General features: G+C 30.4%; 1 long non-coding RNA gene across 1 annotated transcript; it reads left to right on the plus strand.

Annotated features, from left to right (window-relative positions):
- The first annotated feature begins 1,734 nt into the window (after positions 1-1,734).
- LOC106467161 lies at positions 1,735-11,241 on the plus strand. The gene is made up of 3 exons (XR_001291316.2): positions 1,735-1,792; positions 6,492-6,531; positions 10,947-11,241. It is a non-coding gene; the product is annotated as an uncharacterized LOC106467161 (long non-coding RNA).
- The last annotated feature ends 804 nt before the right edge of the window (positions 11,242-12,045 follow it).

Below are 12,045 nucleotides of genomic sequence, written 5' to 3' on the forward strand. Positions count from 1 at the left end.
TAATAATTTAAGCATAAAAAAAGAAGTTTTGTGATATTTTGATTAAATAAAGTGTTTTATCTATCTTTTGTTTACAGTACCAATGGAAGAGCTGTATCTTTCTGTAGAACCAAAGTTAGTTTTTATTGAAGAAAATGTTACTCTTTCTTTAAATACTTCACTCCAAGGATATAGTCCATACTTTGTTTGGGATTTTGTATGTGAAGATACTGGTGAAAGCATCCTTCAGTTCAATATAACAATGGAAAATCTTTTCAACATTTCTTTGCCTTACTATTTTAACTATAAGAGAGGCTTTTCTAAAGACTGTAATTACACTGTAACAGTGCAAGGATATGATAGTTTGGTAAGTTATAAGAATTCTACATTGTACGTCAAATCGTTTCTACATTGATAACATTATAATACAATCACTTTGATATTGAAAACAATTATTATTATGTGTAAATGGAAACAGAACTAGTGTGAAAAGGTGCGGAAGAGTACGTGGAATAATGTTTTACAGAAGTTACTTTTATTTCATTAACTTATATTGGAACAGTTTCTATCTTTTTTTGTCTTCATTATAGTATACGTAGAGTCTTCTGTCTTCTAAATTTATATAGAGTTACTATTCTTGGTTACAGAGAACACAGGATGATTGGAATGATCAACATACATAAAATGAAGCTTTTAAAATTGATTTAACTAACTTGGTATATATGTTTTGATTCAGTCTGTTACCTGAGTATATTGAGGACTTCTTTCAAAATGTTTATTATCTTTTATATGTAGGTTAAAGAAATAAACTTAAAGCTTACGTTTAGAAATTTCACTTTAACATCTAGCTTGTTCAAGTGAAAATATTAAAACATAAATCTAAAAACTATGATTTAAGTATAGAGTTCCAAAGGTACGTTGTGTTCTTCATTTTGTAATAGTGTTAATGTTTGCTTAAAATGCCAAGGACTATTAATAATAGTTTATGTTGTTTAAGAAAAGAATTATAGATTTAATTGAAGAGAGTTTATCATCATGATATCTTCAATAATATCTTGAAGTAATTCATTGTTTCCTATTTGGTTTTTCTTTTCCATTTCAATACATGTTTAATAAATGATAAATATTAAAACTTCTTACAGTCCATCAGGGTTATTTTTAGATTGCCCAGTAAGTAAATGTAAAGGTTTATTGATTAGAGTTATAATTTTTTTAGCTTTCCTCCAAGAGAGCTTCAGTGAATTTGCATGTGATAGGTGAGTAGAAATACTTTGAACTAAGATATTTTAGTTAAATCTACAATTGAAGAAAAATTTGGAAAGCTTATTGTTTTGGAACATTAGCAGTTGAATATGTTTTGAAATTAGAATTTAACCCTGTATTAATTATTTTGTATAATTTCTTTTGGAGTTCAGTGTAACTTTTGCTTTTGTAACTACTATAACTAGCAACTTTTTAGCTACTTGTTTTGAAACATCAGGACTTTTTTCTGATTTTCTATATGTACATGTCTATATTAATTTTCATATCATGTTTTTGTCTCACAGAGCCAATGAAACGGTTACATCTTTATGCCGAGCCAAATGTTTTAACTGAAGATAATGTGAAATTATCACTAAATATTTCATTTGTTGGCTGTAGTCCAAGTTTTGTATGGACATTTTTCTGTCAAGATACAGGAGTAATGATCTTTCAGTTTAATCAGACAGCAGAAAGCATTTTAAATATAACTTTGCCGTACAGTTTTGTATATGAGACAAATTTTTCAAAAGATTGCCATTATCTTGTGACTGTACATGGATATAACAGTCTGGTAAGATATCAGATAATAGTAAATATTTAAAAGTTGTGTTATTATTGTGTAAATACAAATAAATAGATGAAATGTCTGTAGGGGAAAATAATTATGTGGTCTGTGGTTCACAGTTCACTGTAACATTAATCAAATAATGTATCTCTTACGGTAATTTTAACCATTTTTTTGTATCTCTAGATTTTTGTTTTTCACAGAACATCTGTGGTTGTAAGAAATGTTTGAAAATGTATATATTACTTTAGAAACATGGCTAGGAATTAACTTCATTGGAAGGCCTATAATTTTACATAATGAAATTATGTTTTTACTTTTCTCTAGTCCCCCACTGGGACAGCAGTAAGTCTACTGACTTACAACACTAAAATCAAGGGTTTGATTACCCTCTGTGGACACAGCAGATACCCTGATGTGGCTTTGCTATAAGAAAAACACACACTTTTCTTTTTCCTCTGTTTACTCTTTTTTTATGAACTTACCCATTATTGTTTACTATTTTCACTTTTGAAACTGTAAATTGTCATTTACAAAAGTTTATTCTGTTTCTGTTATGAATTATTTTCTTTAAAAGAAAGTGTAAAGTTAATTAATTTTCAATAATGAACAAGATTCTGAAGTTCTGTTAGCTTTCTTTTATTCGTGATAGCATCAATGCCCATTCCATAATTGAAGATAGAACAGTAGGGACAAAAAAGGAAATAACGAAAATGTATTTCAAATAATTCACAGAATATACTTAGAGCCTATCTGAGTCAATAAATGGTTGATTAGTTGCTTTTTTTTTAATACTCACTTTTTTACCAGTTCTAAACTCTATACCTTTTTGCTTATTTTTTTGTTTTCTTCCATATTCACCAGGTAATATAAACCAGGGTCAGCTTTCTCCAGCAGATAAGGATAAAAATTTATAATTACCATTTCAATTGCTTATTTCCATCATTATATACCAGTATATCTGAACAACACACTGATTTTGGCTGAACAATAATTGTTTTCAAGCCTTTCCTGTTCATGGCTAAGTTTATTATTTTTAAGATCTATATTCAATTCTTGTATTTAATTTCCTCATCTCTGAACCAGAACAATCTCATTGAGTAGTGCATTTTTTTTATTTATACATGTGGACAAGGATTTTAGTTCCACTTCTAGTCATATGATCATTTCTAAATTTCCTCTTCAGTGGACTGTAGTAGCTCAATATCGAAGTAAAAGAATTAATAGATTGAACAGTTGCCAAGTTTTTATATTCTCTTTAGAGAGGATGATGTTTCGAGCTGGTGCTCTTCGTCAGATCTTACAGCTTGCAAATGGTTACAGGTTGTAAGCAGCACAACCTAATAAGAGCACTAGTTCAAAACATCATCTGCTCAGTATAAAAATATAAAGAAACTTGGCAATTGTTTAACCTATTCTTTAATTTCAATACCTTTGTTGTCTATGCTGTTAACTATATATATATATTCCTTTGTAGTAGCTTAACAGTCTATATTGATAGATATTTTTCAAGAAGTCATAAGTGGCAATCCAGTAAGTGAAGAGAAGTGTTTTTTGTTGAACAGTCATATATAACTTTCAATTCTGACAGAAATATTTTATATAAACTATCAAGGCTGAATTAATTTAATTTTTTCCAGTTGTTTTTTTATATTTATTAACCCATCTATGAATTTTTCTTTAATATTTATTTTCTCTCAGGATCATATATCTCTGTAGTGAGAAATATCCTGAATATGTGATCTCTAATTGGTACATCCAGATCAGATTTTTATTGCACTATTCAGTTTTATTTCAAATATTCATAGTAATGAGGATCACTTTAAGCAACCAGGTGGTTTTGGTTGTTTCACTTTAGAATCTAGCTTATCATTCTCTTCTATAGACCTTCAGTGACCCCCATTTCATATTTCAATGAACTCAAACCCAATAGTTTGATTTTAATGTTAAGATACTCAGACATTGCATCTGCCTGCTATAATGTCTAAAACATTAGACTAGATTCTTAGGCTGTTCTTGCCTCTTTTATCTTATGTGTTTAATAGGCTAAGTAGATATTATACATTTAGTAGTAAACTAAATAGATCCTATTTGTAATAGGATAAATGGATTAGCAAAAGCATAATGTTTAAAGGCAGGTAAAATTCATTACACATACCTGATTGATATCTTTTGTCACCTTTTCGCTAAATGTTATATAGGGTTGTCTTTATTTTTTAAGATACCCTGGTAAAATATTCCCTCATTTTTCTTTGTTCTGTAGTTGTTCGTGGAGAGGTAACACAGATATTTCTTCTTGCCTGATATCCTTCTAGACTTATTAACTTCTTAAACCTTTGAAATGAAGTGACCACTGTCTAAATTACTCTAGACTAATGGACTTAAATTTCACTTAATCGTTTTTCATCGCCATTTATTATCAAATTTTCAACATCAGAGCATCACAAAGAAAAGATGCTGATAGTGTCTTGTTAATTATGGTGAACATTTTTCCAGTTTATCACATCTGTGTTTGTTTGATTGTTTTGATGTTAAGCACAAAGCTACACAATGGGCTATCTTTGCTCTGCCCATCATGGGTATTGAAACCCAGTTTCTGGCATTGTAAGTCCGCAGACATAAAGCTGTGCCACTGGTGGGCATGCACATCTGTAATATGAATCATTTTCATAATATCACAAGAGTGAAAAAAGAACTTTGACTTATGGTGGTAATAGATCGAAATTAATGCTCTGATGATTAGGATATGTAATAAATAAAGTTTTCATGTGTATTATTTTGAAGTTAAATTGATACAGTAGTGATGTACTTAAGATTTTGCTTTTTGTGATCTCATAAAAGTTAAAAACCGTTCTCAAACTAAGTTTCATTTAAGAAAATATAAACATTATTTTATCAGTTTACTTTCACATGACTGAAAACAAAAATTTATTTTTTATGAGATAATTTTGAAAGGGATTACAGTTTTTATTTTACTTCGTTGTCTGGAATTGGATTACTGAATATGTTGTTGATTTGTGAAAAGTAAATACTTAACAAAAGTTGCTTTACTAGTACATTTTTGTTATGTAAGTTTCAGCATGTCAGATCTCTGTTGTTGTTTTTTATAACTAACAAATATTCGTATACAGAGGAATTGTGAGGATGAATTTGATTGTTAGATGAATTAGGAGTGTATAAATGTGTGTTTAACATGATGTTTGGTTTGTGTATTGGTATTGAGGTTACAATTAATAGTAAAGTGTAGAAATATGTCCATTATTAGCTACTGCAATCATAAATGTTGACTGAAAATGGTTGAACTTGTAAAATGATCCATCAAAGACTGGAATTATTTCAAAAATAGTCTATTTACAAGCAGTATTATGGTCAAAGATATTGCTAACGGCAAAGATACCCAACTGACGAAACAGTGCATTCTAATTGTCATAAGTAAGAACGTGAAACAAAATATTTAATTAGCTATGCTCATTACTAGGTTGATTTCTAGTTCCTATCTGTGCAGATAGATTGTTTTGATCACAACTCTATATAATTTTGTTCGATGGGTATTCTATAGACAGTAATAAATAGTTATTGTTGAACTCTCTCGACCGGAAAGTTATCTACAAGTTCTGTTGCTATCTAAAAACGCCATCTGATTTACTTTGATGTTATACGCTAACTATACTCAGAAATTTAAAATGTTGTGATATTATAAAAATGTAATACACATTTTTTCTCATATATATCTGTGTTGGACAAGTTTTAGTTAGATAACATTGTGGCATACGTTGTCTAAATCTGTTCCCACATAAACCAAATTGCACAGCTTTGTGAGTTTAGTTTTTGTGTAAAATCTCTCACCTTGTTATGTAAATGACTTGTTTTTGGTCTCATCTGTGCGCAGTATTCATATATATCTGTGTGAGATAAGTTTGTGTTGGATGGCATCAAAGCATATGATAGTCAAGTGTTTTTAAGTAAACTAAATTGCACAGCTTTGTGATTTTTAGTTTTTGTTTAAGATCTTGCATCTTGTGTTGTATTTGGTCCCAGTTGTACATAAGCTCTTGACTTCTAATATCTGATCCAGATGATTTATTTTATGTATTGGTGTTTAACTTTAAACATTCCTGACAAGTTGCGTTATGTTCAGATAGATGGTATTTGATTCCTAACATTTAGACATGCTGAGATTATTGAAAGTTCTCATTAAATAACACTACAACATACTGATTTAGATAGCAAATATGTCACTTATACTAAACCTTAACATTCATAACTTTAAAGCTGATTTAACCATGCATGTATATCAGAATTAAATATTAATTAAGTTACACCTCGTTCAAATATTCATTGTAATCAATATACAAAAGAGTAGCACAGTGTATACTTAACACTACAATTTAGAGTTATTTCAATATAGTTTATCCAGTTAATGACTAGGAACCAACTTTTTCAAAAAAATAAAGTTTAGAGATGGCTTGAATGGGTAGTGAAAGAAACTTTATTACAAACGTAGAACATTTTGACAAACTTATGTCACCAAACTTCATTTTATAGTTTGTTAAATGTAAAGACTGTTAAAAAGTATTTTGCTTTTACTGAACCAGTTTTTGTTGTTTATTTATTTGAATAAAGAAACTAAAACTATTTTGCTCTTGTCTGGTTATTTAAAAATTTTATAAAGTTTTGTTTATAATTATCCATTTTCGTATTTCAGCTACTTGCACACTCGGTTTCAACTGAAATCCGTGTGATAGGTAAGTGAAGGTTAATTTATTGTATAGCATTTGAAATGTTTCAGCAATTTGTTTTTAAATGTCTGAGGTTACAACATATTTTAGCTGTTATTATGGAAGGGAGGGAGGTAGTTAAAAATTCAATATTGTGGTTAAATTATTCTACATTTCAAACTTAAACTTTGAAAACATTTATGTCTGGCCAGTACATGTTGACGGACAAGAAGTAATGTTTGTTAAAAAATGTTTAAGGGAAAAAATAACCATGTTTTAAACATCCTTCACTAAACCAGTTGAAGCCTTCAGAGTCAAATTTTTAAACTGACAAATTGATATAAAATGCTGTTAGAGAAAGAGAGTGAATAACTAGATCAACATTTACTTTTCTACCAACTCAACTTTATAGATTGCTTTCTTTATTTGAAATTTTACTCCTTCCATACACTGCAAATAAATGCTAATTTTATCTCAGAGCTATTATTTTTACAGTGAATTTAGAATATTAATGAAGACTTTATGAAGTGTGTTAATAAATTACATATATTTTGAAAATATAGATTAATTTAACTAATGTTTTAATAGACACTGGTCACTTTATTAGGCTCTCACATACACACACACACACATTTGTGGAATACTCTATTTATTTACATATTCAAATAAACTGATCATACTATTAATGGATCACTAGCCCGGCATGGCCAGGTTGTCAGGGCGCTCGACTCGCAATCTGCGGGTTGTGGGTTCAAATTCCTATCACACCAAACATGCTCGCTCCTTCAGCCATGGGGGCCATTATAATGTGACAGTCAATCCCACTATTCGTTGGTAAAAGAGTAGCCCAAGAGTTGACGGTGGGTGGTGATGACTAGCTGCCTTCCCTCTAGTCTTACACTGCTAAATTAGGGATGGCTAGCACAGATAGCGCTCGTGTTGCTTTGCGCGAAATTCATAACAAACAAACAATGGATCACTATAAATATGGAGATGTAATTAAATCCTAGTTAGTCTAAAAGTCAAGAATCTCTTCAACTTTCAAAGGGGCATGAATGATAATGAATATCTGTCGAGCAGGAGTGTCACCATCACACATAATTTGTTTGACTGGCTATCAAAAGATATCTGCAATCAGAGTTTATCAGTAGTGGAAGTAAAAAAAGGAAATATATCTGTCACTACACAACTTCTGCTGATGTCCCATGGTGACAAATGATTGGACGAAAAGTAAGGTGCACCAGACATAAAACTGTTTTCCAGTTGACCAATTTCTATAAACAATGGTCAATAATCCCCAATCTTACTTTGTGAAGGACATAACAGTCGAAAAACAGTTTTAAATTGGTTATTCCAGATGTTAAGAGGAAAATACAACTCTAGCCATGCTTAGAACACAAACCAGTAACAGTGAAGGATTGGAAGTGTGTGATATAGTCTGAAGAGCCAAATTTCATTCTCATTTTTATATTAATAATAGAACATGAATATGAGGCACATGTCCTAATTTATATGAGAATACATGCTGCTAGAGGTGGTACAGTAGTGTATAGAACATGTTTTTGGCATAATCTGGGTCTTTTGAACACTTTAGAAAGGCCAGTAACATCCAGAATTGTACCTGAGCATTGTTGCCAATCGTGCCCACAGCACATTGTTGTATTTTCATCTTTATGGATATAAGTTCTTCCAGCATATTTCAACAATCTTCCATGCCTATTTAGTCTAAAAATAGACTCAAGATCATTACAATGATTTCACATATACTTCTTGGTCAGCACAATATCCAAATCTCTACAATCTCTGGTATGAACATTACATTTGCTATTCAATCCTCAGCCAGCATCTTTGAAACTGAACAAATAGGCTGCAATTGAATAAGACAGAAACATCTGAAGTCTGTTTCATGCCAAGTCCAGACTATTACTGTACCAAAATCTAATTGAGCCTTATGTTAGATGGTGGTCTCATAAAAATCACCAGTAAATGTGGGACAGTTCTTTTCAACTAGGTTTCCAAAATCATGCAAAATTTAATTAAATTCTTTCAAAGGATTTTTCTTACAGAAATAATAAAAAAAAATTAATTTTCTTATTTAGCCACTCTGAGGCAGATAATCAATTAGAGGCATATAACCACATAACTACTCTCAGTCCTGTTGGGGGTATTTCAAATATAAGTCAAGCATGCAGTTACTAGATTGGAGGATTTAGTATGTGAAAGGACATGTTTAGTGATCTGTTGCAGGTGAAATGAAATAGACAAAATATGCTGTGAAATTGAAACAAAAATTAACACTTTACAAAAGTAAACAGGAAGCAGAAAAATGGCCAATTTTATTAGTGAAATCATTCGTATCTCAATTGAAAAGGGTGATAGTAGAAGCATAAAAGTTTGGCAATTGCTTAATTAATGATGCTGAGAATGTGGCTTTATTGATATATACTGAATTTACTCCCTAAATAGTATGGAGACTTGATGATGTTGTATTTCACTTAAACATTTATCAATTAACAAACAAAACTTATCTCAAAGTTGTCTTGAAATGATACATCCAAAAACACCCTCTTTGGGAGTTTCCAGAATGAACTTACTTTTAATATTCAACGGATTGTAGTGTAAAAACACCCCTTGGCTCCTGAGGGACGTGTTAAATCATATTCTACACCAATATACTACAGTATACATTTTCGGCCATCTTAAAGATCCAAATTTTGATGAGGGCAGGCTCAGCCATTCCTAATTTAAAGTTGTTGACCAGAGGGAAGATAATCAGTCAGCAGCATCTGCCATCTACTCTTAACTAAATAGCAGGATTGGCTGTCATGGTTAGTATGTTCTCACAGCTGAAGGTAAAAAGTGAGTACAGTAACTCCAACCTTGGATCATCTGATCTACATCAAAGCACTCTTAACACTAGCTATGTCCAGCCCAAAAAAACTCTTATAAAGCATGTGTTCTATGACCCAGTAGTTGCATACAGCAAAAATGAAATTGTTAGAATGTCATCAGATAAGTACACTCTTGGTATTACCTGTCTACTTGGTTGTTATTAATGGTTTATTTTTAGTAATCCTTAATCATTATCAGACGGTTTGAATATTTAATCTGTTACTGAAGCTAAGGGAATTGTTCCTTAATTGGTTTTGTTAAAGTTGTGTAAGTGACATACCTTCTGAATAATTATTTAACATAATATACATTGGATAACTTAGTATGAGGTATTAAATTGTTTTAGGGTAAAAAGTATATTTAATTATCATAGTATGACTGATAACATTTGAATAACTTTCCATTAGCTTCCTACATTTTGGGCTCGAACTGGCACTAGTGCATTAATACATTTTGTTTGATGAAGGTCATTGCAAAAGAAACTTTCTGGTTAATTTTGATATTATCTGACTTAGTAGGTCATTAAATCAACACCGTTAAAATGTGATTTAATGTAGATTTTAAATTTCAAGTATCTCCAAAGATAACAAAGCATTTTTGATCTGTATAACTGATAATTATTTTTAGTGCATCTTCACTGGCTTAATACTCATTTCTGGCAGGAAGAACTAACTGTTAATTCCATAATTTCACTTTATTTGTATTAGGCTTCTACAGGGTAGGCTTTTTTCTCAATATCAGAGTAGCCTAATTAATGATCTTTCTTAGTGAGTAAAAAACCTTGTTGAGTTTTACATCACGTTTTCTAGCCTGAATAATTTTACTATACACGTATATAATATGTGCTAGTGATATATAGCAATATGAAAGATTCATTGATTATATAAAATACATTTCAGTAGAACATTTAATATTAGGTAGTCCTAATACTAATTAAATGACTAACATTGTTAGAATATGCATTGGGGACAAAGAAAATTTTACAGGATATAAGGAAAAAAATGGCGCAAATGACAGTTCTGAACAGAGCCAGAAATGTAAAAACATACTTGTTCTAATTTACCTGCAGCAATTCCTTACTTCGTAAAATGTGTTATGATATACACACATACACAAAGCCCTTGTGTTATTGGCTTACTGCATTTTCTCTGGTCACTAATTCAGAATTAGGTATGGTTAGGCTTAATTCTTAGAAGTTTTTAACCTGGTTTAGTCTACATGTGCAGAAGGTTGGAAATTCCAGTTCTATCTTAAATTTAATATGAGATCGACATTCATAAATGTAGGTTTGTGGTACAAAATAGGGAGTGCGATATATTAAGTGCACAAAATTTAATAGTTATTTTATTTTCATTTTTGAAATATATAAATATATATAATATTCAATATTCTGTAAAATAGGTAAAAAAATTATTCTAGTCTTTATGTTTGTTTTTACAGGGTGAACTATTTATTTTAGAATTGAACTGAAAGTATACTTACTGAAAAAATAAAACCTGTCATTCAAATTTATTCCTGCATCTAATTAGCTATTTTTTTATTCTTTTCAGAGCGTATGTCAACCCTTTTCTTCGTTGCTCTTCCGTTGTATGATTATGTTTATGTTGGCGATAAAACAACTTTTGTGGCATTTGTTTCTTCACTGGGCCAAGATACAAGTTTTTTATGGGAATTTGACAATGAAACCAGATACTTTAATAATTCCCATGAAAAAATCAAATATTCTATACTAACCTCACTCATTAAGTCTGATATCACTGATACATCTTTTAAAAATGAATCTGAGTTTTTTCTCTTCTCACAAACCCATGTTTTTCATGACAGTGGCTCATACCTCATAAATATTACTGGATATAATAAGGTAAGTAAATATTTAATTAGTTTGTTTATGAAAGTTATTTTTGAAACTATATTTTTGGTTTGTTTTCAAGATTCATAAGTGAAATATAATTGTTTGATTAAAAATCTTAATTGTCTATTTTTTTTTTTTACCTGCAAAACATCTTGATTGCATTTGGGAACCAGTTTGATATTATTTTTTCTAAAAATACCGAATATAACATCTGTATGTTATTACATAAACATATAAGTAGAAACATAATTAGCTTTACTGAGTACTTAACTTTTTATGTTGTTTCTCACAGATGTTACAAGCAGAGAAATCAACTTTAATTATTGAGGTTTTTTGTAAGTATTTTGAATGTTTTTTTAACAATCTGCTCATATAACTTGTGTTTAAGTTGGAATAATTTGATTAAGAGTTGTTCATGAAATTCATATAAATAGTGCCTAGACCACTTCTGTGTCTATCATATGCGAGTCAAACCAACGAGTGTTAGTAATGGGCAAGAGGCCTCGCTGACACTGGATATGGCAGATATAATGTGGTTAACACATTATTATACATTCTCCTTTACTTTAACTTATAAATTCTTTGAATTAATTGATGGTACTGATCAAGGAAGCTAGTTTGTGGATATAATTTTTTTTTCATTTGAAGGCAACTCATTCCAAAAGCCAACCGTCTTGTTTGAAAAATAATACTGTCTAAGCTGCAGACGACTCCTACACTGTTAAAATTTGAATTTATGACCCCTTGTCCTATTGTTTCACTGTTAAATGCATAAAAGTTTGATGGATCTATATTAT

This window comes from Limulus polyphemus, unplaced genomic scaffold (assembly GCF_000517525.1).
Source record: "Limulus polyphemus unplaced genomic scaffold, Limulus_polyphemus-2.1.2 Scaffold2510, whole genome shotgun sequence".
NCBI classification, from domain to species: Eukaryota; Metazoa; Arthropoda; class Merostomata; order Xiphosura; family Limulidae; genus Limulus; species Limulus polyphemus.